The sequence below is a fragment of the Amblyraja radiata genome, chromosome 4 (genome assembly GCF_010909765.2).
Source record: "Amblyraja radiata isolate CabotCenter1 chromosome 4, sAmbRad1.1.pri, whole genome shotgun sequence".
Lineage (NCBI taxonomy): Eukaryota > Metazoa > Chordata > Chondrichthyes > Rajiformes > Rajidae > Amblyraja > Amblyraja radiata.
The window spans coordinates 50,149,640-50,176,714 of NC_045959.1; the positions used below are offsets into that span (position 1 = coordinate 50,149,640).

A 27,075-nucleotide genomic window follows, 5' to 3' on the forward strand; every position below is an offset into this window, starting at 1 on the left:
TGTCTTTTTTTTAAGTGATAGGTGGATGGAGGTGAGGGGAGGGGGGTTTGATTGGCAAATAGCTGGAGGTGAAAAGGAGACAAATGGGTGTCATATAAGGAGAGGGGAGGAGGAGTGAAATGCATAGCTGGAGGGAGGGGTGTGGGTGGAAGGGGAGAGGGCGGAGAGGAAAAGGGGGTTATCAAAGAGAAATGGAATATTCATAAATGTAATAGATAAGATTAGGTTATCTTCTAACCTAATAAGATAAGGTCATCTTATCACCTTATCTTAAGATAGAGTAAGTTTATTCCTAAATTATGAATAGTAGGGTTATGGTGGTGGCGGCACGGTGGCGCAGCAGTAGAGTTGCTGCCTTACAGCGCTTGCAGCGCCAGAGACCCGGCTTCGATCTTGATTACGGATGCTATCTGTATGGAGTTTGTACGTTCTCCCCATGACCACGTGGGTTTTCTCCGACATCTTCTGTTTCCTCCCACACTTCAAAGACGTACAGGTTTGTAGGTTAATTGGCTTGGTGCAAGTGTAATTTGTCCCTCATGTGTGTAGGATAGTGTTAGTGTGTGGGGATCGCTGGTCGGTGCAGACTCGGTGTATCCGCGCTGTATCTCTAAACTAAACTAAAGTATACCCACAAGCAGTACCTCGTCACAGAGTAATATTGCAAGATAGGTGAGGAAGAGATTCCCTCTTTGTAGGAAATGGTACATATCATGGAAGGTATTTACGTTCAAAATTTAAACATAACTAATGCACAATCCATGGAAATGTATTCCAAGAATTTGAAAATATGATTCATGTGGATTAATTAAAAAAAAAACTGCTTCAAAAATATCACAATGTAACAAATATTTTTTTCAAAGTGTATGTTAAATTTTAAATGGGGGGTATAGCTCAGTGGTAGAGTATTTGACTGCAGATCATGAGGTCCCTGGTTCAAATCCAGGTGCCCCCTCGTTTTTCCGAGAATGTTTGGGTTAACATATGATGAGAGTTTGATGGCACTGGGTCTGTACTCGCAGGAGTTTAGAAGGATGAGGGGGCACTCATTGAAACATACCGAATAATGAAAGGCCTGGATAGAGTGAATGTGGAGAGGATGTTTCCACTAGTGGCAGAGTCTAGGACAGAGGGCACAACCTCAGAATAAAAGGATGTACCTTTACAAAGGAGATGAGGAGAAATTTCTTTAGTCAGAGGGTGGTGAATCTGTGGAATTCATTGCCACAGACGGCTGTGGAGGCCCAAGTCAATGGATATTTTTAAGGTGGAAATTGACAGATTCTTGATTAGTATGGGTGTCAGGGGTTATGGGGAGAAGGCAGGAGAATGGGGTTGAGAGGAAAAGATAGATCAGCCATGATTGAATGGCAGAGTAGACTTGATGGGCCGAATGGCCTAATTTTGCTCACAGAACTGATGAAATATCAGGCATCGTCCATCACCTGTTTAGAATCTATTTAATTGTAGGAAATTCAAGTGTAAGTTACTTTGCGCTGGGGATGTAGCTATTATACTAAGCTTAAATGTGTTTAATGGCAAAGATCAAGAAGGTGTAATATAATGAAATTCATCTTAGCATGATTGTGTGCATGAAACATTTATGCCTAAGTTTGATGCTTAGTATTTGTTTTACAGAGCAGCTGTGCATGCCTTGGAAGGAACAAATGAAAAAGAGACTCCTAATGCACTGATTTTCAGCTCTCTGTTAGTCAGTAAGTCATATTATAAAATTGTCACCCAATTTGCACGATTGTCTAAAATCTCATAACACAGTCCAAGAAATCATATCCAATATAACTAAAGCCCCATTGTACTAGTAGCATTTTTTTTAACCTGGTAGGTTAGGTCCTGGTAGGACTTTAGAAGGATGAGGGGGTCCTCATTGAAATTTACCGAATAGTGAAAGGCCTGGATAGAGTGGATGTGGAGAGGATGTTTCCACTAGTGGGAGGTCTTGGACCAGAGGCCGTAGCCTCAGAATAAAAGGTGGTACCTTCAGAATGGAGATGAGGAGGAATTTCTATAAGCAGAGGGTGGTGAATCGATGGAATTTATCGCCACAGACGATGGAGGCCAAGGAATTGGGTATTTTTTAAATGGAGATTGACAGATTCTTGATTAGTAAGTGTGCCCAAAATGACGGGGAGAAGGCAGGAGAATGGGATTGAAAGGAAAAAAATACTTTAGCCATGATCGAATGTACAGTCGATGGTCTGTAATGCCTAAATATGCTTCTTTGTCTTATGCTCTAGTAAAAAGATTCAGAGGGTATAATCCTAATCTAACACATAAAGCATGAACCCCACAGGATCAATGGATACTGATCGCACAGGATGAGTAGAAAGCATCTTATCAGGATGCTTCACAGCATGGTTTGGGAACATGGTTTGGGAGGCATGGTGGCACAGCGTCGCAACCTTACAGCGCCAGAGATCCGGGTTCGATCCTGACTATGCATGCTGTCCATAAGGAGTTTATACATTCTACCTGTGACCTGCATGGGTTTTTTCCGAGATCTTCGGTTTCCTTCCACACTTCAAGGACGTACAGGTTTGTAGGTTAATTAGCTTGCTATAAATGTAAATTGTCCCTAGTGTGTGTAGGATAGTGTTCGTGTTCGAGGATCGCTGGTCAGCGTGGACTTGTTGGGCCGAAGGGCCTGTTTCCACGCTGTATCTGTAAACTAAACAAAACTAAACTAAACAGCTCCATCCAAGACCAAAATAAATTGCAGAGTTGTGGACGTAGCCCAGACCATCACACAAACCAGCCTACCTTCCACTGACTCCATCTACACTTCACGCATGCTGGCGGCAAGGCCAACAGCATAATCAAGGACCAGTCTTACCCCAGTCACTTCCTCTTCTCCTTTCTCCCATCAGGCAAGAGGTACAGAAGTGTGAACACGGACACCTCCAGGTTCAGGGACAGTTTCTTCTCAGCTGTTATCAGGCAACTGAACCACCCTCTCACTAACTAGATGGATAACCTCCCATGTACTTCATTGGAGATCTTCAAACTATCTTTCATTGGACGTTATCTCGCATTAAATAGTATACCCATTATCCTGTGTCTGTACACTGTGGACAGCTTGATGGTAATAATGTATAGGCTTTTCGCTGACATGATAGCACGCAACAAAAAGCTTTTCATTGTACCTCAGTACACGTGACAATAATAAACAAAACTAATCTGAAGGCCCAAATTAACACTAATTCTTTTTCTCCACTGATGCAGCCTGACCCGCTGAGTAACTTCAGCACTTTGTGTCTATCTAAACTAAAGTAATGGCTAGTTGTGGACATTTCCCTCACCTGGCCCAAACCCATTCTAAGACCACTTATTTTACTCTTTACTCATTTAGTTTAGTATATTGTCATTCTGAAAAACTGTGAAATCTGGCGAGGCCAGTATTAACTCTTGATCCGTTTCCTCAAAGTACACGGGGTGATCGCTGGTCGGCACGGACTTGGAGGGCCGAAGGGCCTGATTCCTCTCCGTATCTCTAAAGTCTAAAAGTCTATGTCATTCTTCTCAAGTGAATCTACCTATATTGCTTCATTGGACAATATATCCTCACGTCTAGGATGTCCCCTCTGTACCCCACCCTCATGACCTCCCTAATCAGTAGTGAGACTTCTCCTCCTCCTCTTCTCCCTCCCTCACATCTGCAACTTCTGTATTTCTAGACGGCATAGTTGCACAGCAGTAGAGTTGCTGCCTTGCAGCGTCTGAGACCTGGGTTCGATCCTGACCACTGGTACCGTCGGTGTGGAGATTGTATGTTCTCCCTGTGACTGCGTGGGTTTTCTCTGGGTTCTCCGGTTTCATCCCACACACCAAAGATATACAGGTTTTGTAGGTTAATTGGCTTCGGTAAAAATTGTAAATTGTCCCTCGTGTGTAGGATACTGCTAGTGTATGGGGTGATCGTTGGTTGGCGCGGACTTGGTGGGATGAAGGGTCTGTTTCTGCGCTGTATCTCTAAAGAAAAGTAATCATCCTACCAACAACTCGAGAACGGTCCTGAGCTACTATCTACCTCATTGGAGACTCTCGGACTCTTTAATTGGACTTTACTGAACTTTATCTTGCACTAAATGTTATTCACGTTCTTGCCTTTATCGTGCATCTGCATACTGTGGATGGCTCGATTGTAAGCATGTATTGTCTTTCTGCTGAGTGGTTAGCACGCAACAAAAGCTTTTCATTGTACCTCGGTACAAGGGACAGTAAACTAAACTAAACTCAACAGTCCTTCCTTTCGCTCAACCACATTACAATAAAGGTTTATTTGCAGGACAACGCACTTACTATTTACATGTTGAGTCTTTAATGCTTTGGTGCAAATCTGAATGTTCCAGACGATCTAAGAAATGACTACTTTGTTTGAGAAGCAGGCACACTATATGACTGTTGTCCAAGAGATAGACAATTCAAACATACACACAGACAGAGAGAAAACAACATGTCCTAGACACAAGAGTCCATTAAAGCAGAGGTTTGTTAAGCAAGTGTGTCAAAGGTTAGTCATGCAGATGAGGTGTGCATCAGTCATGATCTAATTGTTAGCTGGTCTAGGTTCAGGGAGTTGATTACTCTTGTTTCTGACTGTTTGTCACTGGAATGTGGGAAGAAACCGGAGCATTCTGAGAAAACCCATGCGGTCGCAGGGCGAACATACAAACTCCGTACAGACAGGGCCCGTAGTCTGGATCGAACCTTGGTGTCGGGCGCTGTAAGGCAGCAACTCCACTGCTGTACCACCGTGCCACCATTCAGGTGTGTCAATCTAAACTAAACACTGATTAAATTTCTGTTGGAGTCCAAATTGCAGTTAGACAATAGACGCAAGGAACTGCACGTGCTGGAATCAAAGTGTTGAGGTAACCAAGCTGTAATCAGTCAACTGAACACAACCTGAGCTACTACCATCTACCTCATTGAAGGTTCTCGAACTATCCTTGATAGGCTTAATGAGCCCGTCCCACTTGGGCGTAATTTGAGCGTAATTTACGCGACATCATTTACGCGTCACGACGCACGACGCGCACGTGATGCGCGCATGGTGCGCATTACGCGTGCACGGTGCGTGGTGACGTGGGCAGCGACGCGCGGTCGTGCGTGGTGCCCCAGGATTTTGTGACGTACAAAATCTTCGCGCGCCATCTGCGTGACGCGCAAATGACGCCCAAGTGGGACAGGCCCTTTATTTGACTTTATCTTGCACTAAAAGTTATTCGTGTTATTCCCTTTCCATGTATCCGTACACTGTGAATAGCTCGATTGTAATCATGGATTGTCTTTCCACTGACTGGTTAGTAGACAACAAAAGCTTTTCACTGTACCTCGGTACACGTGACAATAAACAAAACCGACTCAGTGAGTAAGGCAGCATCTGTGGAGCGACTTGATAGGGGTCCGCCATGTCTTCCAGAGATGTTGCCTGACCCACTGAATTAATCCAGCACTTTGTGTTCTATTGGGCAGTCTTAGCTTTCAAATGTTAAGGACTTCACAAAAACACTCAACAATTTTTTTAAAGCAATATGACCCCAACAAAAGGCTGCAGGCTGTCTGGTAAGACTACATTTCAAGATTATCAATAGATTGTAATTGGAGATTTCTACATTTATTAACGACATATGGATATTACTGAGAAGGTCATTGGCCATTCTTAATTTGTATTTGTATTAGTTTATTATTGACACATGTACCAAAAAAGCAGTGAAAACCTTTTGTTTGCTTGCTATTGAAGTAAATCAGATTATACTATAGATGAATACAATCAAGCCATACGTAAAGTACAACAGGTGGAGCAAAGAGGGAAATACCAGGGTACAGAATAAAATTTTCAGTAGTGTAGCATTAAGTTCCAGAGAAAATTTCAATGCCCCCAATGAAGTAGGTTGGAAGATTGGGACTACACTCTAGCCCAGCGGTTCTTAACCTGGAGGTCCTGACCCCCATGAATGTCGTTTGGGGTTTTTCCGGGGGGTCATGAAGGGGTCATAAATCATCATATCTATATTACTAAAAGTCTGTTCTTGACCGGTTTTGGCCATCTGTGCTGCGATTTCCGAGAGAACGCCGCCACCTACGGCCATCATTTTTGGCCACCTTGCTCAGAGCCCCCCTCTGCCGTATGTGTGCCGAGGATTTTTCCCGTCAATGAAAAATGACAGAGATATTAATGATTTTACAAAATTCCCCATTCTCTCTGCTGCCCCTGCTGGCGGCAGGGGGGAGGGACTATAAAACTAGGAAGTGGTGTGCCTCAATCAGTGTCTGCAAGCTGGAGGAAGGCAGGGTCATGTTTCTCTGAGCTGTGAATAACACTGAACACATGTCTACTCAAATGTAAGTGTCCTTAGTGGTTCTAAAACGCTTGCAGAATGTGTCTTTTTTGGTTCTAAAATGTTTTTTAGGTTCTCCCCCCCTTTCCTCTCCCCCACTGTCCTCTCCCCCCATCTCCTCTCCCCCCTATCCTCTTCCCCCCCCTCTCCTCTCCCCCCCTCTCCTCTCCCCCCCCTCTCCTCTCCACTCCTCTCCTCTCCCCCTCTCCTCTCCCCCCCTCTCCTCTCCCCCCTCTCCTCTCCCCCCTCTCCTCTCCCCATCTCACCCCTCCTCTCCCCCCCTCGCCTCCCCCCTCGCCTCTCTCCCTCTCCTCTCCCCCCCTCCCCCCCATCTCCTCTCCCCCCTCCTCTCTCCCCCCCTCCTCTCCCCCCTCTCCTCTCCCCCTCCCCCCTCTCTCTCTCCCCTCTTTCTCTCCCCCCCTCCCCTCCATCACCTCCCCTAAACCCCCTCCCCTCCACACACCCCTACCCCCTTCCCTCCACCCTCCCTCCCTGCTCCCCCCCTCCCCCTCCCCTCTCATCCCACCCTCTCTCTTCCCCTCTTTCCCCCTCTCTCCCCCCTCTCTCCCCCCCCTCTCTCCCCTCCTCCCCTCCCCCCCCCTCCCTCCCCCCCCCCCCCCCCCCCCCCCCTCCCCTCTTCCCTCCCCCCTCCCCCCTCCCTGCTCCCCCCCTCCCCCCCCTCTCAGCCCCCCCTCTCTCTCCCCCTCACTCTCACCCTCTCTCTCTCCTCCCCTCCTCCCCCACCTTTCCCCCCTCACCCACCCTCCCTCTTATCCTCCTCTCCACCCCCCTATCCCTCTTGCCCCTCTCTCTGTGTCTCTGTGTCTCCCTCTGCCTCTGCCCTTTCTCTCTCTGCCCTCACTCTCTACCCCCGCCCCCCCCTCTCTAGATGTGACTGCAAGTTGGGGGCTATGCGTCAGTAGATAGGGTGGTAATGGGATAAAAGGAGCAAATTAATAATATTAATATAATATCAAGGGGGTAATTAGCGTGAGTGCGGGGGGAGGGGGATAGTTAGTGTGTGTGACTCTGCGTGCCGCCTCCCCCCCCCCCCCCCACAACCGCACGTTGGGGGAACAGACCCAACGGGTCTGCACTTGGTCTAGTATCTATTAAAACTCTGTGTGTGTGTGTATGTGTGTGGATGTGTGTGTGTTATTTTGCATGTGAAACGTATCTCCTCGAAAACCAGACGCAGAAGCGTGGAGATTTTTACCATTTCGGTAGGGATTTAACTTATGAGTTCAGAAATCCACTCCATGGTCAATTATTTCCCCAGATTTTAAATAAAATTGATCACAAAAATCAATTTTTAAAATCTAAACGGCGCTCACCAGCTGCTGACGTCACAATGCCCACATGCTGACCAATTCAGGCCCACCTGCGTCCTGGCCCTGCCCCCCGCCACTGTGGATTAAAGGCGCAGAGATATCGAGAATGTTCTGCAGAACAAAGATTCTACAGCTGCGCGTCCCTCCCACCCCCTGCACGCTCATTCCAGCTGTGGGTTTCTAGAGAGTCAGAAGCCGGTGCTTCTTTGCTGTGAACGCTCGCTACTGGGCGAACGCATCTTGCCTTAGCGGCTTTAAAGTGTTGTTGTCAGCTGCCGAGTTACGTCAACACCCCCCCCCCCCCCCCCCCCCGATGCGCGCTGGCATTTGGCTCTCTGACTCCTCCCTGTTCTGTTCCTCTCTGAGAATGAGCAAGTTCTGCAGATCCAGAGGACAGGCGAGATCCTGGGGAGGTGAATAGAGGAAGTGGGGGGGATTGAGGGAGAGGAAAGAGTGGGGAGGGAGAGGGGGGGGATGGGGGAGGTGAGGAGGGAGAGTGTGGGAATAGAGGGAGAGGAGTAGGGGTGACAGGGAGTGTGGAATAGATGGACTGCCCCCAACCCTCTCCCTCCCCCTCTCCCTCCCCACTCTTCCCCCTCTCTTCCCCTCCCTCCCCACTCTTCCCCCTCCCCTACCCCATCTCCCCCTCCCCCCCACTCTTCCCCCCCTCTCCCCCTCCCTCCACACTCTTCCCCCTCTCTCCCCTGCCCTCCCTCCTCCCCTCCACCTCTCCCCTACCCCATTCCCTCCACCCCATCCCCTCCTCACCCTCCCTCCCCTCCCCCCATCTTCTCCCCCCCTTCTCCCACCCCTTCTTCCCCCCCTCTCTCTTCTTCTCTCCACTTCTCTCCCCCCACCCACCCCCTCTCCGCGCTCTCTAAAGGACCTACCGTACACTGTGCAGCCGTCTTTCCTTCCTCTTCATCGCGGGTCTGAATTTCAGAATTTTATACAGCGCTCCCCCACTTTCCCTGGCCCCCGCCTTTGCAATGTGTTTGTGTGTGTGTGTGTGTGTGTGTGTGTGTGTGTGTGTGTGCGGACGGTCGATCCAGCTCAAGGTTTTCCAGGCGAGTGCCCTCGAGCTTGAAGGTCAAAGACACTTTTCTTAACTCGCGGATTAGGTCGCCGCAGTGGGACAGCCCCTTAACAAGTTCCCTCAGCTGCAGATAACTCAGTGGCACAGTGTCCCATTGACCGGCGGCCTGTGATTGTGTGGGAGACAGACAACCAGTCTGTGTTGTGCCTGCTGCTTAATTTACATTCTAGCTGTGTGGGCAAAAGACACTTCAAACCAAGAAAGAGCGATTCAGCAGAAAACATTAAAATCAATTGCAGCTTAATCACAATGGCTTTTACAGCGTGTTATTATAGGTATGTTACAAAACTTACCTTCAGCGGCGCTGCAGTTCTGCCACTGGCCGCGTGCGCGACTTTGGCGCCTTTGAGAGGGGGGCGGGTTTAAAATGCCGCTTTCTCCTGCCTGTTGAAGTCGATCTTTGTCAGGCTGTTTAGCTGCTGAAGAATAATCGATCTGACTTGCATTTCACCGCAAATGCAACGTTCCAATCGATCGCATTCCTCAAAATCCCACTTGCAAGATGATTTAAATGGCCATTAATTTACGGGAATTAAACACTATTAATCCATTTGGCCTATAAATTCATGACAATGAGATTTAAAAATCATGTTATATTGTGAATTCTTGTGTGAATGTTATTTGGACAGGCTATTTAAAAATGTTAACCTTTTCTTAAGAAATGGATAGATGTTTAGATCTAGTAATTGAATGTTGTAATTAGCTACAATTAGGTAACTAACTAATTAAATGCTTTAATTTCAGGTCATCCAAGTAAGATTGTTTCATATTTGTTTCAGAATGCTTCAATCTATAATACCTGAAAATGTCATTCAGTTCTCTTAATTTTTAAGAAAGTTATAGGCTTTTGACTGTCCTCGATCACAGCTTTTGAGTTAAGTCAATGGAAAAGCAATAGGGAACAAGATGCTAATATCAGAGTATGAAAATTGCCATAATCTTTTTAATACTGAAGATATGAAAGAGAATTAGGTGTCAAATTAAACTTCTTTTTATGCTTTATCTGATGGGATAAATTGCAGACTTGATTTTTAAAATCTCAACATTTTGTAACATTGCTAGTTTTTATAATTTATCAACAGGTTATTAACTATCAGCTCCTGAGGTATTTTTGCCCACAAGCACAATCCTGACTTTCTGCTCCTTTTGTTTCTTGAGTCGTCAAAGTATTATGTGCAGTTTTGTTCCACAAATTTGAGGGAGTGCAGCGTAGGTTTCACCAGGTTAATTCCCGGGATGGCGGGACTGTCATATGTTGATAGAATGAAGTGGCTGGGCTTGTATACTTTGGAATTTAGAAGGATAAGAGGGGATCTTATTGAAACATAAGATTATTAGGGGTTTGGACACGTTAGAGGCAAGAAACATGTTCCTGATGTTGGGGGAGTCCAGAACCAGGGGCCACAGTTTAAGAATAAGGGGTAAGCCATTTAGAATGGAGATGAGGAAAAACTTTTTCACGCAGAGAGTTGTGTGTCTGAGGAATTCTCTGCCTCAGAAGGTGGTGGAGGCAGGTTCTCTGGATGCTTACAAGAGAGAGCTAGATAGGGCTCTTAAAGATAGCGGAGTCAGGGGATATGGGGAGAAGGCAGAAACGGGGTACTGATTGTGGATGAACAGCCATGATCACATTGAATGGCGGTGCTGGCTCGAAGGACCAAATGGCCTACTCCTGCACCTATTGTCTATTGTCCAAAGTCGACGTTTGAAAGCAAAAGTTTATTTTCTGGAAACGTGGCGTAAAGAAATGTTACTGTTTAGTTCGGTTACTGTTATTGTTTGTTTGTTTTGATGTAAGTGTGAGTGCATGTGCACACAAGGCGATAGGTTCTTGATTAGTAAGGGTGTCAAAGATTATGGGGAGGGCAGGAAAATGGGATTGAGAGGGCAAAATAGATCAACCATGATCGAATGGCAGAGTAGACGCGATACACATACACAGATGTAATGCTGTGTGTTTGCATCATGTGAGCGGTGTGTAGGTATGTTGCTATGGCAACATTCCAATCTCCGTCTAGCATTGACTCCAACCTTCCACCCAACTCATGACTTCCATTTGCCCCAATTGTTGAGGTAAGTGACTGGAAAAAGTTTCCCCGATCCCTCCTGCACACCCTACATAAGAGACATACTAAGAGACATTAAAACAACCATTCAAGACATACTTAAAATAATAAAAACAGAGAAGGGAAAAGACAGACTGCTGGTGAGGTGGTTTATTTATATGTATAAGTATGTATGTGTGCATGTGTATATATATTCCTCTAACTTCAGATAGCCCTTGCTTTCTCTCTCCAAACCCTTCCCCTCCCCCTTCCCAGCTCTCCCACCAGTCTTACTGTCTCCGTCTACATTCTTTCTTTGTCCCGCCCCTCCCCTGACATCAGTCTGAAGAAGGGTCTCAACCAGAAACGTCACCCATTCCTTCTCTCCAGAGATGCTGCCTCACCTGCTGAGTTACTCCAGCATTTTGTGTCTACCTTCTTTTTTTTTCTCGTTTATTATATTGTTTAGAGTAATATGTTTACATATTCTGTTGTGCTGCTGTGAGTATGAATTTCATCGTTCTGTCTGGGACATATGACAATAAAACACTCTTAACCCATGGTTTTGAACTGATCTCACTGGCACCTTAAAGCACAGGGAGGATATCTACTGGCCTTTCAGTTCTTCTAGAAAGAAAACCAGTGTTTCTGCTCGCCAAACGTACAAATAATGACCTGGGGATGGAATTTTCTTTGGAAGTTTCACCCACTTGGAAAGACAATTCCGTGATGCAAAATCTAGTGGAATTGGATGGAGCAAACTCCTAACCTGGTGTTTTGAACGTGTAATTATAGAAGGTCTGAATCTGCTCAAGCCTTCACTGACCCCCATCAAGCTCCTTGAACCCAAACACATCTTGGCTCTGTCCTCACAATAAAGGGCCTTATATGCGAATTTCCTGCAATAAAGTTGGTTCAAAACAGATGTAAAGCTTGAAAAGAGCAGCAGAAAAAAAGTGCTGTTTTATGGTGTTTTAATATGACTTCATTGACGCTATTTTAAGGTAAGTGGCAAAAACAGCCAGAAGTGAGATCAGGAGATATTTTTTTTTACGGACTGACTGTACGGTCTGGGTGGCTGGTGGAAGCATTCAGGAACAGTTTTTAAAAGGAAATTGATGAATATTTGAAGAGGAAAAATATTTCTTAGGTTCAGGGCAGTGGGACTAATTGGGTATCTCTGTCAAACCAGGTCCCGCAAGCACCATGAGCCAAATGTCCCACTTCAGTGCTGCATCTATCTATGTATCCATGATCCCCTTGTGTTCCCGCTGAGATTGTCTGAATGATGCTTGATAACATGAGAATATAAGAAAAGGAGACAAGTAAATGCCATTCGGCCCATTGAACCTGCCCCACCATTCAATAATAAATTGGCTGATCTTTGACATTGATGCAACATGAACCCCATGTCCATTGACTCCCTTAATATTCAAATGCCTTTTTCTTTACTTTAGACTTTAGAGAGACTGCATGGAAACAGGCCCTTCAGACCACCAAGTTCGTGCCGACCAACAATCACCCGTACGCGAGCACTATCCTACACACACCAAGAACAATTTCTACTGAAGCCAATTAACCTGAAAACCTGTGCGTCTTTAGAGCGTGGGAGGAAACCGGAGCACCCGGAGAAAACCCACGTGGTCACAGGGAGAACATACAAACTCCATACAGACAATAGTTAGGAACGAACTGGGGTCTCTGGTGCTGTAAGGCAGAAACTCTACCGCTGCGCCACAGTGCCGCGTCTACCATTGTGTCTTTACCACTGCCGCTGGCAGCAAGGTGGCATATGCACACCACCCTCTGGGTCATAATCCATGGAAGTCAGATGAGCAGGACTGGTAGCTACACATAGAAATAGGTCGGGCTACAGTTCAGACTCAAACACATAATCCTTGGCAAATTATCTGAAATGTCCTCACATTCACACTCCCTAGGGTTTACATCAATGGTGCTGAAGTGGGGAAGGGTGAGAGCTTTAAATTCCTAGATGTAAATCTCATCATCAGTTTGTCCTACTCCAATCATGATGATGCTTTGTCCACGAAAGCACACAAATGCATCAACTACTCTACATCGTCAGAAAAGTAAGGAAATTCCCGATGACTCTTCCCAACTTCTACAGATGCACTTGAAACATTTGTCTTCTCTTGCAATGTTTCTCATTCCACATATGCTGCCTCATCTGCTGAGTATTTCCAGCATTTCCTGACTTTGTAAAATATATTTGATTCAGATCTAAATGAAATGAATTAGAAATACCAATGTACAGGATTTGAACGGATAGGGGAAGCAGAATAGGAGTAATTCAGAGAAGAATATCGGAAAGAGAGATGGTTGGTTGGCTATGTAGATAGACCAAGGGAATTAGATTAAGTAAAAGCTCTTGCAAAGAGCTGGGGAGTCCAGAGCCGCCTTTTATTTAGAGCCCATGAATACGGGATGATGGAAGATGGTCCCCAAACATGCTCAGCCTATGGTTTTGAATGTAGCTGAACAGATGTAATGCTGTGTGTTTGCATCATGTGAGTGGTGTGTAGGTATGTTGCTATGGCAACATTCCAATCTCCGTCTAGCATTGACTCCAACCTTCCACCCAACTCATGACTTCCATTTGCCCCAATTGTTGAGAGTGGTGGGAAGTGGTACCAGCATTCAATCTCTTTGAAACACTCTGGATAAAGATCAATTCTAGATCTCCACACAGCTTAGGTCTCCGCGGATGTGTCACTGCCAATGTGGAAGATGAATTTGATGTATTCCAAGGAATATCACTTACTGTGAAATATTCTGAGATATTGTGCAAATTCCAAGAGATCTAACTTTCTCTAATTCCTCGATTTATGATCTGACTTCACTTGGTAATTCAGAGATAGTACATCAAGTTGCTACGGAACGGAATCCATGATGAACAGCCGTATCACACAAAGCTTGGGCTAATTTAAATGTTACTGTTATTTTACCTCATACTTTCTGAAAACACATATTACTTAAATCCCTGGTGAATATTGTACGTGGTATTCGAATAGTTTTTTACACAGTCTTCTTGTTAATCAGAATCAAATAGCTTTTGTTAGTGTTGGTGAATAATGAAGTGTTTTTACAAGAATGTACAGCTAACCCTCGATTTATTTCCTGGGCTGGATTTGCTCATTTGCAGATTCTAACAACTTCTGCCTTTTCATGCCAAATGCGCTCTCTGTGGCATTTGACATTTTGAACTTATTTTATGACGTGTTTTTTGGCTTTCTGCACCCTCAATTAGATTTTAAGGTTGAATAATCAGGGCCATTTTAAACTGTAGTGACATGGTGGACAACGTTACATTCCAGGCAAATAGATTCTTCTTGAAATGTTACCTTCACTGTTTAGGACTTGCAAGTTGCAAATCAAAATAGAACAGTGAAATGTTATGCATGAAATAAATTACATTGTAACGGAAGTAAAGTTAGAGGCTCTGTCCTCTGTTACAATGAAGAATTTTTATTATTCCACCCTTCTATGAAGGTTAAATATGAAATAATAATTGGGTGGAAATAGAGGATATAATTTTAAGATGAGAGGGGCAAACTTTAAAGGAGATGTGCAGGGCAGGTTTCTCTACACAGAAGGTGGTGTGGGTCAGGAACGCATTGCCAGGGATGGTGGTGGAGGCACATATGGTAGTGGCATTTCAGAGGCTTTTGGATAAGCATATGGATGTGCAGAGAATGGAAGGATCTAGATCATGTGCAGGCAGATTATATTAATACGTGTTTTGAATGAGCACAATAACTGACCCTTCTCATCCCTCCTAGGTAAAGAATTTCAAAGGTCCAGTGCCTGATCTATTTTTCTGTCATTCCCCATTCCCGTTTGGAGGGATATGGGCCAAATGCAAGCAAATGGGATTCTTACTATACCATGCTAGTCAGCAAGGACAATGTGGGCTCAAGGCCCATTTCTGTGCTACACAACTCAATCACTCTATGAGTGTAAATGGATTTTTAATGGTTGGCATGGACTCAGTGAGCCGAAGGGCCTGTATCCACGTAGTTTCTCTCTGGGATTTGGGGATTCTTTCCTTGTTCAGTGAACACAGAAATGGAACCAATGCCTATATTTAGCATAAGGTTATTGAAAAGTAACTTTAATTAAAGTTGGCGAAAGAAAATTCACAAAATTGTGCTGAGTTTCACACCCTTTCCAGTCTCTGATGGTTTGCCGCCGGGAAACATTCTCAATTGAGCTTACTGGTTAAAACATTGGCAGTCTAAATGGAGGACAATTCACCTCTGATCCGCTGCCAAAGTGTGATTTATTTACTCTCAACCATACATCTGCAAATACTTTAAAACTATATTTCATTGTTGATGCGAGCATTTTGCAGCATGCACGTTTGAGATATTTTAAGAAATCAAGAATGAAATAAGGAACTTAAACTATGATTTACTTTGCAGGATGAAAGATGAGGTGAGTAGCAGATTGAACAGAAGTATGGGGCTTGGCGAGCCGAGAGAGAGATGTTGAAAGATTTTGCGGAGATATAAATAGAATAGCGGACGGGTAGAGGAGTGTGGAGAGCCAAGTCAGTTTGGCAATGAGCGAGTGGGTTTTGAGAAGGAAAACAAGAAATGGAAGCTTGCTATCAATGCAATGGATGCTGTAGGCTGTGGGTAAACAGAGGAATCAAAGAGTTATCATGCTGGATTCCCGTAAATGTGAGTTCAGACGTTAAAATAGCGCTGAACATCCAAGATGTTCCTTTGAGTTTTGGAACTGAAGTCTTATACTAAACTGAGGGGTAGAACTAACTGGATGGGCCCTTGAAAGAACAAGCTTACGTCTAACGAGCCTTATAGCATACATTTCCAGCTGTATCATTTGATGATTACTTTATGGACCAAAACTGGCACATAATGTGAAAATCTGGGCATAGCTCACGGAAAAAATATTAAAGTTATAATGAGTTGAGAATTTACTTTAATAAAGCAAATGCCAAGGATAGGCAACATAAAGTTATGTTTAAATATAAAAATTAACATTTCAAGACAACTTAATATTATTCTAGCACCTGCTAAATTTTACTTGGCATATTTCTGCCTTCTAAACTCTACGTTGACTTCCATAATTTCAAATATTTATTCATCCACCTTTTTTATTCCACACATGTAGCATTCCTTCCAACTTCCTTTGTAAAGTCAAATCATTATTTTGCATTTTGACAACACACTCATGGATTTAGTTTAGCTTCTCCTGCTTTTCATGGCTTCTTAGACCTTTCCTTTACATCTCTGCCAGGCATCTATACCACCAGCCCTTCATCTCTGTTTCAAAGGGAGACACAAGGAACTGGAGATGCTGGAATTTAGAATAAATCACAAAGTGCAGAAGGAACTTCAAGAAGTGGGTAAGGTAGCATCAGACTTTGTTCCACCGAGCGATCACTGCGTACACTGACACTATCCTACGCACTAGGGACAATTTACAGAAGACAATTAACCTCCAAAACTGTATGTCTTTGGAGTATGGGAGGAAACCGGAGCACCCGGAGAAAACCCACGCGATCACAGAGAGAATGTACAAACTCCGTAGAGACAGCACTCGTAGTCAGGATTGAGCCTGTGTCTCTGACACCATAAGGCAGCAACTCTACCACCGTACCACTGTGCCACAATGGTATTTTGTTCTTTATTCCCCTTCTAGATTCTCCTGCACTGGGGGTAAAAGACTCTGCGCATCCACCCTGTCTATTTCCTTCATGATCTTATTCACATGATCACCCCTCGACATCCTACGCTCCAAGGAATAAAGTCCTGACAGGTTAGATGTTCCTCCTGGCTTAAGAATTAGAACCAGGACTGCTATTTAAACATAAAAGGTGGCTATTCGGGACTGAGACGCGAATAATGTTTTTCACTCATCACTGAAAGTTTTAGTAGCAGGGATTGACAGGGGAGCACAGGGTGCGGCAGTACAAGGGCTTGTTTCTGCGCTGTATTTCTAAGCTAAACTAAACTAAAAGTAAAGGTGGGTTCAACAAAAGCTTGGAAAGCTCCATGGATAGGAAAGGATGGGGGAGATATGGGCTAGGGGCAGACAAGCGGGACGAGCTCAGCCCGGCAACTTGGTTAGGATGCGTGAGTTGGGCCGAAGGGTCTCTTTTCATGCTGTATAGCCATGTGATATAGTCAATTGACTTCTCAGGAGGGTGAGTCTGCCCACTGAGCCTGTGCCCACTTATGCCTGGCATGATCACTGCCATCCCCTTGCAAGTGATAGAGGGACAATTGCTGTCAGGAGAAAGATAGGCAATTGCTCAGGAAGGAACGGCAAATGCTGCTTTACACCGAAGATAGACACAAGATGCTGGGGTAACTCAACGGGACAGTCAGCATCTCTTGTTTAAAGAAATAGGTGATGTTTCCGGTCACGATTCTTCTTGTTGAGACATATAGTCGGGGGAGCGGGAAACAAGAAATATCAAAAGGTTCAGAACAAATCAGATTCGGCACTGATGACCAAGGAAGGGTGGAGCCCACAATGGTCCACTGTTGGCTGTGGAGGAGGTGATAACGAACGGATATATGGATGCAAACATTTAAACTAGCAGAATGACATGGGCGGGGGAGGGACGGAGAGAGAGGGTTACTTGAAATTAGAGAAATCAATATTCGTACCGCTGGTTTGTATGGTGCCCAAACGAAATATGAGGTGCTGTTCCTCCAATTTGCGTGTGGCCTCACTCTGACAGTGGAGGAGGCACAGGGCATTTTTAAATCTGAATGTTTTTAGTGTTAAATGTGAGATGTAAAGTTTTGAAGTAATATTTTTATTTTTCCACGTGTTCCGCTTGCTGCTGCATGCTTGTCAACTTCCAAAACAATCCCACACCTCCCAAATGTCCCAATAACTTTGATCATGCTGTTAATTATCCAGCCCTAGGACAGTGCTAACCCCCTGTCAGAGCCATTATGTGACTGCGCCTGCCACCTGCGTTGTGACAGACCCGGTTTACACTCAGCCTCATCAAAGAGTGGACGAGAACATGGGGAGAATGATGTTGGATTAGTTCAGAGTTCCTGCATGAGGCGTGTATGGTTAGAATGCACTTGGTGGATCCGAGGGCCTATTTCCTTCCTACAGGCAGGCAACTCAATAATTGTAGGACTGAGAGTGTGCAAATCTCGTGATTCCCAACAGCATTTTTTCTTTTGCAGCTTAAAAAACCCCTCATTTATCAATGCAAATTTCACAACCTCACGATTTTCTAAAGTACATTGTGACAGAGGAACTGAGAAAAAGGAGACACACTGGCAAATATATTGAATAAAAAGTCTCTGGTAGAAATGACTACGGGCAAGTATGTTACAAAACTTACCTTCAGTGGCGCTGCAGTTCTGTCACTGGCCGTGTGCGCGACTTTGGCGCCTTAGGGGGGGCTGGATTACAATGCCGTTTTCTCCTGCCTGTCTCGGGTTTCTACCTGAAGCTGAAAATTCATTCCGACTGCCATTCTCGGAATATTTTAAAAAAGCGGGACAATTTCAGCCCTGGAGAAAATAAAAAGCGACTTCTAACGCCGTCAACGCAGGCAACGGAACGGATCTCACTTACGGGACAAACATAAGGTAAGTCGTATATTTTACATATAATCGTGCTTCTTAGGATTACTTTAATCAAAATTTCACATTGCGAAATGTGATTTGGGCCCCATTTGAACTGGCAGTGTTTTTCATGCCGATATGGGGTTTAAATTCACCGCAAACCGCAACATTCCAATCGATCGCGTTCCACAAAAACCCAATCACAAGATGATTAAAATGGCCATTAATTTACGGGAATTAAACACTAAATTCCCTCCAGTTGGCCTATAAATTCATGACAATGAGATTTAAAAATCATGTTATATTGTGAAGTCTTGTGTGAGTGTTATTTGGACACTTAGACTATTTAAAAATGTTAGCCTTTTCTTAAGAAATGGATAGATGTTTAGATCTAGTAATTGAATTTTGTAATTAGCTACAATTAGTTAACTAACTAATTATATGCTTTAATTTTAGGTCATCCAAGTAAAATTGTTTCATATTTGTTTCAGAATGCTTCAATCTATAATAACTGAAAAATTCATTCAGTTCTCTTAATTTTTAAGAAAGTTATGGGCTTTTGACTGTCCTCGATCACAGCTTTTGAGTTAAGTTAATGGAAAAGCAATAGGGAACAAGATGCTAATTTCCGAGTATGAAAATGGCCACAACTTTTTTAATACTGAAGATATGAAAGTGAATTAGGTGTCAAATTAAACTTATTTTTATGCTTTATCTGATGGGATAATTTGCAGACTTGATTTCTAAAATCTCAAAATTTTGTAACATTGCTACTACAGGTCTACCATCAATTTTCCGGCAACTGGTGGTCTGGCATCTCCTTTAATCTGGACAAAATTACGAGAGTGCACTTGAAATCCTCCACCCCCCCTCCCCCACCCCGCCCCACTGATGTCTCCCTGAAAATGTGGTGCCTCGGCCGCGTGAGGCAGCCGATCATGGCCTCATCGGGATTACTGTGGGCGGAATACCAGTCGGCGGATCAAATTTGCCTTTTGTAGACGGAGCACTAGAACTTCTGCCCGGCTGGAGCCAGTGTATCCATTCCCATAGCCAACTTCCGAGGCCGACTCTGCTGGCTAGTATCTCGGCGCACCAGCGGAATGTTCCCGTACCATTCCTCTCCATTTGGAGTCCTGCGTCGGATGGTGGGTGCGGCGGGTGCACCCGCTCCACCATGTTTTCCGGAGATTTGGCAAATCGCGGGTTGGCCTGGAAGTCCTGCCATGAAAGTGGCATCTTAGACCCACGGGCGGTCACCGACCCGACCGTCATCGTGTCGTCCAATGGCAACGCGATAACCCGCGCCAGGGATGCCCCGTGCAAGAAATGCAAGCTTCACTGTAAAATTAATTTAAATGTAACTTTGTTTAATTACGTTTCTCGCAGTCCATGGTGTTTTAGGGTCCACGTGAGGGGTAATAATTAGTGTGTATTGTGGTGTATTGTTGCATCAATATTATGTGACCTGGGTTGGTCTGGCAAAATGGACCCAATAATGCTGGAAAATTACCGATGGACCTGTGCTTCCATGTGAGTTTTGAATGTACACTGCAATTTGTACACAGCAAACTCTCACCAACAGCAATACGACAAAAACCTGCATAGAAGCTGTTGTTTGAGGAATAGATATTGACCGAGCCGCAGAGAACTCTCCCACTCTTCTTCAACGGAGCACGGCATACTCCATCCAGATCTGTCTGAAGAAAGGTCCCGACCCTTGATTTCCTGGGATGCTGCCTGACCCACCTAGTTACTCCAGCACTTTGTGTCTTTCCATACTCTAGCATCACCTGAGAAGGCGTCCGTTTAGTATTTTATTTGAAGGCAAGTGTGGCACCCACTCAGTCTTGAACTGTTGCACTGAAGTGACGATGAAACGCTTTGCTCTCTGGACTGAGACTTAAGTCCAGACTCAGAGGTGAGAGCCAAGGTTGACACCTCATCACAATTTTGTTTTCAGCAGGTGGGAAGGGTAATAAGAGGGGCCATATTATGTAATGCACCAGAGAATACACTCAACAACAAATTTTCAGAATAATTAGCACACTTCAATGAGTGTTCAATGCACAATAGTCTCATTGTTCATTTTAAAGAGTTCCAATATACTCTGGCATCTCTCTCACTCTGACACTTAACACACGATTACAACACACACTATTTACAAAATTGTCCGATGAAACTGCCAACACAGGAGCAGATATTGTTTAAAGATAGGTGCACAGACACGTTAAGATGCCAGGGACTCCGAACAGATATTCCATTCATTCCTCTCTGATTTCCAAGGTACAATGCATTGACTTAACATCACAAGACCCACGTCACAACTGCCCAGCGTATTCGACAGCTGCGGCAATGTGCACCCTGGGGTTGCCTGAGCACAAATCAGCATAAAAACAGCAAAACAATTCACTATTTAAGATTGACAAATGCAAATGTGACATTTTGTTTCAACTTTTGAATTAATATACATGTGAATAGCTGTTGGAGATAGTCAAAGCATGGTTTTGTTTAGAGATACAGGGCAGAAACAGGCCCTTCAGCCCACCGAGCGCACCGACCAGCGATCCCAGCACAGTAACACTATCCTACACAGACTAGGGACATTTCACACGTACACCAAGCCAATTAACCTACAAACCTGTACGTCTTTGGAGTGTGGGAGGAAACCAAAGATCTTGGAGAAAATCCACGTGGTCACAATGGCGCAGCAGTAGAGTTGTTGACATACGGTGCCAGCATGTGGGGATCGCTGGGCGACGCAGACTCAGTGGGTCGAAGGGCCTGTTTCTGTTCTGTATCTCTAAAGTCTAAAGTAAAGTCTGAATGGATGTGATATTTTGTTGCAATTTTGGTCGGTTTTCAATAATATCCCGCATGGGAGGTTACTCAACAATGTCAGAGCACAGGTACTGACCTGGATTGAGAAATGGTTATTGATTAGGAAGCAACCGTTTTACTCATTCAACACAGATATTAGGAAAATGCTGGGAAATGAGGATAGAACTGCAAAGTGGCCATGAGGTCGCCTAGTCATGATCTAGATGAACGGCAAAACAGGTTCGATGCACAGAATGGTCTACTTCTGCTGCTGTTTCTTGTGTTCCTTTGAACAGGGTAGCCTTAGTTTGGTTTAGAGATAGTGTATGGAATCAGTCCCTTCGGCCCACCTAGTCCGCACCAACCAGTAATCCCCATACACTGGCACTATCCTACACACTAGGAACAGTTTGCAATGTTTTACCGAAGCCAATTAACCTACAAACCTGTGCATCTTTGGAGTGTGGAAGGAAACCGGAGCTCCCGGAGAAAACCCACGCGGTCACAGGGAGAACGCACAAACTCCGCACAATCAGCAACCGTAATCAGGATCAAACCCGGGTCCCTGGTGCTGTAAGGCAGCAACTCTGCGCCACCGTGACACCATAATCTTTAGTAAAACTTATCCCTCAACCAAAAGCTAAAACAAATGATCTTGTCAGCATGATATTGCTGTTTATTGGTTGTGGGTGATATTGGTTGTGTGTGATCCACATCTCCTTCATAGCAGTGACTGCATTTCAACTGTACATCTCTGTGATTCTCTTTCTTTAGAACACAGAAAGGTAGAGCACAGGAACAGGAACACCACAATATCTGTGCCAAACATGTTCTTCAGAGATGCTGCCTGACCCGCTGAGTTACTCTAGCACTTTGTGTCTTTTTACGTAAACCAACATCTGCACATCAACTCTTATCTGCTTGCACACAATCCATATCCTCCATTCCCTGGATATCCACGGGCCCACTTAAATAGCCTCTCAAACGGCAATATTGTATCTGCCTCCATCACCAACCTGGGCAGCGCATTCCAGACACCCACCCACCTCTGTGTAATAGACTTGCCCCTTGAAACTTTGCCTCTATGCCCTCTAGTCTTTGACATTTCCACCTTGGGGAAAAAAAGGTTCTGACTGTCTACCCTATCGATGCCTCTCTACCCCATCTAATTCTCCTCTTTCTCTATCTCTGTCTTTCTCTCTTTCTTCCTTTCTTCTATTCTTTCCGGCTCTCTCTCCTTTCCACTTTATTTGTCCCTTTTGTGTTTTTTTTCTATCTTTCCTTTTTTTCGGTTTCATTCACACCATCCTTCAGTCCGTCCCTTCCTTTCCCTTAGCTCAGGATTTCCACGCTGCTTTTCCATCTCTGCACCATGTAAACTCTCAGACCACTAGCGACAGTAACCTGGTGTGTATTTGCAATGTTTTCTGCCATTATTTAATCACACAGGGCATCTCTGTGGACTGTACACAGCCTTGTAACAACACAGTGCTCTGGGATGACATTTAATTAAACGCTGATTGGGTTCACCTAATTTCTAAGCACTAGGAGACAAGACATTCCTGATCAAGTCTAAGATATAATTCATGTTGTATCATTGAGTGCAGCTGCATCAACAGCTGAAACATCATTTCCAGCCCAACGCTGCATTCTTTGAACTTACAGAGAGTTCGATAAAATCTGGAAACTTGTTCTGCCACAAATCTCTTACCTGTCAACAAATATAATTGATTTGAAGGCAGAGCATAATATCCTGCAATATTTCAACCAAAGATTCCAAAGCATCTCACAAAAAACATATTGCCTCAAGTGGTAATGAAGTGCCTGAACTGGCTTTATAGGTTATGCTGTGTCTGGCTAATACTGCAAGTCATTTGAACCCATAGATTGATCTCATCTGTAAATTCTACCTAATCATAACCTGCAGCAGTGAGAGCATTACGGCCAAATGAACTGCAGCTAATAAATCCACATAACTTGACAACACTGCTCGACCAGTTCCAGTCAGGGAACCCCATTAATTGACAGTTGTTACTACAAATATCAATCAATGCTATCAGAAAGACAAAAATGAGTGAATTCATATTGATTGTCTTCTTGAAAAACTACTTAATTCATAAAATTCCGTCTGAGTGAAAGTGCACATGAGTGCGTGTCAATGTGCATATGTGGGAAATGTGTACATGAATGCGTGTGCATGCGCGAGTGTGCGTGTGCTTAAAGTGTGGATATGTGTGTGCATGTTTTGTGTGTGCATGAGTGTATGTGTGAGTGAGTGAGTGAGCGTGTGAGTGAGTAAGTGGTGTGTGCGCGTGTGCATGAGTGTGCATGAGTGTGCATGTGTATGAGTGGAGTGGGACAAAGTTTAAAGGTTATGTGCGAGGCAGGCACGTGCCGTCAGGGTAGGCAAGGTAGGCACTGCCTACCCTGACTAAAATTATAAAATGGTAATCTAATTATAAATAGTAAAGCATGGGAGAATTATGCCTATCTAAGAGATCGATCTCTTAGGCAAGCATAATTCTCCGTGCCTTTCAACCGCAGCACTTGTAACCCTTGAAGGTCTGTGCAGCCCATGTGCCATCAGCGCTGCCTGAAGCCATCAATTTCAAGCGGGGTTGAAGGCAGCTGAAATTCTGCCTTTGCAGCTCTGCGCAGGTGCAGCAGCCTACTGGGCAGGCGCAATGCTAGTTTCTTGGCGGGTTTTCAAATATGGATTGGCATTATTTTAAGTGTATCTTATGAAAAAGAGAGAGAAGAATGGAGCTCGTGTTCCAATGACGTGGTAAGTACATTTCTTGGTGATGTTTTAAAATACCGTATTTCCCGGGGTGTGGGGGTGGGGGGAGAGCTCCTTTCACAGCGTTTGGGGAGTCTGGCCCGGGGTAAAGTTGCGGGGAGGGCACGAATGGTGTGAAGGAGGGGATCTGGATAATGCCACTTGCGACGCTCCTTGCATGGAGCCACCGCATTGAGGCGGGGGCGGGGGGGGGGGGGGTGGAGGGGGGAGAAGCAGCTCGGGTGGCTGTGAGCGGCTGCCGGGACGGACAGCGGAACCGGCCGCCACCTCAGCGCCTTCTGCCGGCCCCCGCTCACCTCTGGCAGCTCTCGGTCTAAAAACCTTTCTCCTGCCGCTCGCTGGCCTCACTCATGTCCCGCAAATCCTTAAATTCCAACAGCGCGATTGAGGTTACTCGGCTGTGGGAATTTAAGGATTTGCGGGAAGTGGCTGACATGAGTGAGGGGCAGGTGAGAGGTGTTCAGACGGAGAGCACTGCCAGAGGTGAGCGGGCCGGCAGAAGGTGCTGAAGTGGCGGCCAGTTCTGCTGTCGGGTCTGCTTCTATCCCCAGCGACAGTGCGGTGGTTTCGCGCCCGGAGAGCTGCGGCAGCGCTGAGTGAGTGAGTTACTGGCATTATCCCTGACCCCCTCCTTCTCAACGCTCCTGCCCTCCCCGCAACTTTACCCCTGGCACAGACTCTCCACACGCTGTGAAAGGAACTCTCCCCCCAATTGGTCCCTTGAACAAGTGTTGTCATTCAATTAGAGGACAACTAATTCAACTTTTCCCTGTGCTCCCTTTTTTCCCACCATCTCTCCACCTGCCATCACCCTTCACCCCCCACCCATTCAGTAATTTAGAATAAAGGAGACTAGGAAGCCATGGGCAAATTGAATTGTTACTGTTTTTATTTTTATTTTTTATTTTCACGGAGTGAAAAATCTGCGCATATGCAGTTTAATTTTTTTCTAAAAACCGACTGACTGCCTACCCTGAGTAATTACTCACGGCACGTGCCTGGTGCCAGGCAAGTTTTTTTTACACAGAGTGGTGGGTGCCTGGAATGTGCTGCCAGGGGCAGTGGTGGAGGAGGATATGATGGCGGCATTTAGAGGCTCCTAGGGCGGCATAGTCGTGCATCGGTTTAGTTGCCGCCTTACAGCGCCAGAGACCCAGCTTCGATCCCAACTACGTGTGCTGTATGTACGGAGTTTGTACGTTCTCTTCGTGACCGCATAGGTTTTCTCTGAGATCTTTGGTTTCCTCCCACACTCCAAAGACGTACAGGTTTGTAGGTTAATTGGTTTGGTATAAGTGTAAATTGTCCCTAGTGTAAGTAAAATAGTGTTAATGTTTGGTCGGTGAGGACTCGGTGGGCTGAAGGGATGTTTCCGTGCTGTATCTCTAAACTAAATTAAAGATAGGCACATGGATCAATGGTTCAGTAGTTCTTTATTATCACGATTGCACGTAACAGAGTTAAATGTTTGCACCAAAACTCCACCAAGCTATTTAACGCGCCATTGTCTTTTCCTCAATACACGCTAAAGTCTGTACAATTTTTCAGCCTCATTCAGCTAGTGCATCTGTGTGCTAAGTACACGCAGCAGTTTACAACCGTTTTGGCTTCTGTTCAGAAAATGACATTTGCCAAAAAAACCCCATATTTTCTGAGACACATTCACTTAACAGGAATTTGCATTCAAATATTGGCATGCCTAGTTTGCAACTGCATCCCCGGTACATCTTTAAGTGTTTGTAAATTATTTTTCAAAGTATATTTATCTTGAGGCAAAATTATTTTACCTTTCAAGCTTCTCGTGAGTAAGTAAACTAGTCAGCTAGTTGCATGTAGGTTTAACGTGAGGGGGGAAAAGACTTGATGGGAACCCGAGGAGTAACAATGTGTACAAAATCATGAGAGGAATAGATCGGGTAGACACATCGATTCTCTTGCCCAGAGTAGGGGAATCAAGAACCAGAGTGCATAGGTTTAAGGTGAAGGGGGAAAGATTTAATAGGAATCTGAGGGGTAACTATTTTTACACAATGGAACGAACTGCCAGAGGATATAGTGGAGGCAGGTACTATTGCAATGTTTGAGAAACATTTAGACAGGTACATGGATAGGAAAGGTTTAAATGGATATGGGCCAAACGCAGGCAGGTTGGACTAGTGTAGATGGAACATGTTGGTCGGCATGGGGAAGTTGGGCCGAAGGGCCTGTTTCCATGATGTATGACTATGACTCTATCAGGCATACACTGCACTGGAATACACACTGAAATACATTTTGAATAAATGCTGTTGACCTTTAACTAGCCCCGTACATCTTCTTTAAACTTTACCCCACTCCACTCATACACTCATACACATGCACACTCTCACACATACACACACGCAACACGCACATATACACACGCACACACGGTTAAGCTGCATCATCTGTATAACATGCTCTGAATGCATAGTCTCGGTATGTTGTTGGCATCCGTCCATCTGCGAGAGATGATGGTGGGGCTTTGACGTTGTCCTGCTTACCGTTAAGAAGTGCTAACAGCACTAGTTAACAAATCGTTTGTGTATGATGGCCGTGCAGCGGTTGTTATACATGTTCGTTTAAAAAAATTCCGGATGGCGAATTAAAAAAAATCTTTATTTAACAAAGAGAATTCGTATTTCCGTACGGAATACTGAACATTAGTGCGGGGCCCCGCTTAGGCGCGGGACCCAATTGGGAGCAATCGGTCAAATCGGTTTAACGCCGGCCCTGGAGGCACCAGGAACGCATGAGGTTCATGACCCTGCAGGCCAGGTGCCAACGCCACTAAAATGTTGCCAATGATCTAAGACAACACCCCAGCATAAATCATTGCTTTCAAAGGCAGAAACCAACACTGTCTTGAGAGCATCATCTATTCCGAGCGCATTGAAAGTTAAAACCTTCCCCTCATCCACAACTCTAACATTCGAGATCTTAATGGCCTGTCTTTCAACCCTACATCTTTACAGGTGACATTTTTGTGAGGATTGTAAATATTGAATGAATAAGGA

At 44.8% G+C, this 27,075-nt stretch overlaps 1 protein-coding gene and 1 non-coding gene across 7 annotated transcripts in view; one reads left to right on the plus strand and one right to left on the minus strand.

Moving 5' to 3' along the window:
* piezo2 (piezo type mechanosensitive ion channel component 2) overlaps nucleotides 1–27,075 on the minus strand; it is a 499,687-nt gene that overhangs the window by 179,737 nt on the left and 292,875 nt on the right. The gene's annotated exons all lie outside the window — the stretch shown is intronic.
* trnac-gca lies at nucleotides 884–955 on the plus strand. Its single transcript has one exon. It is a non-coding gene; the product is annotated as a tRNA-Cys (tRNA).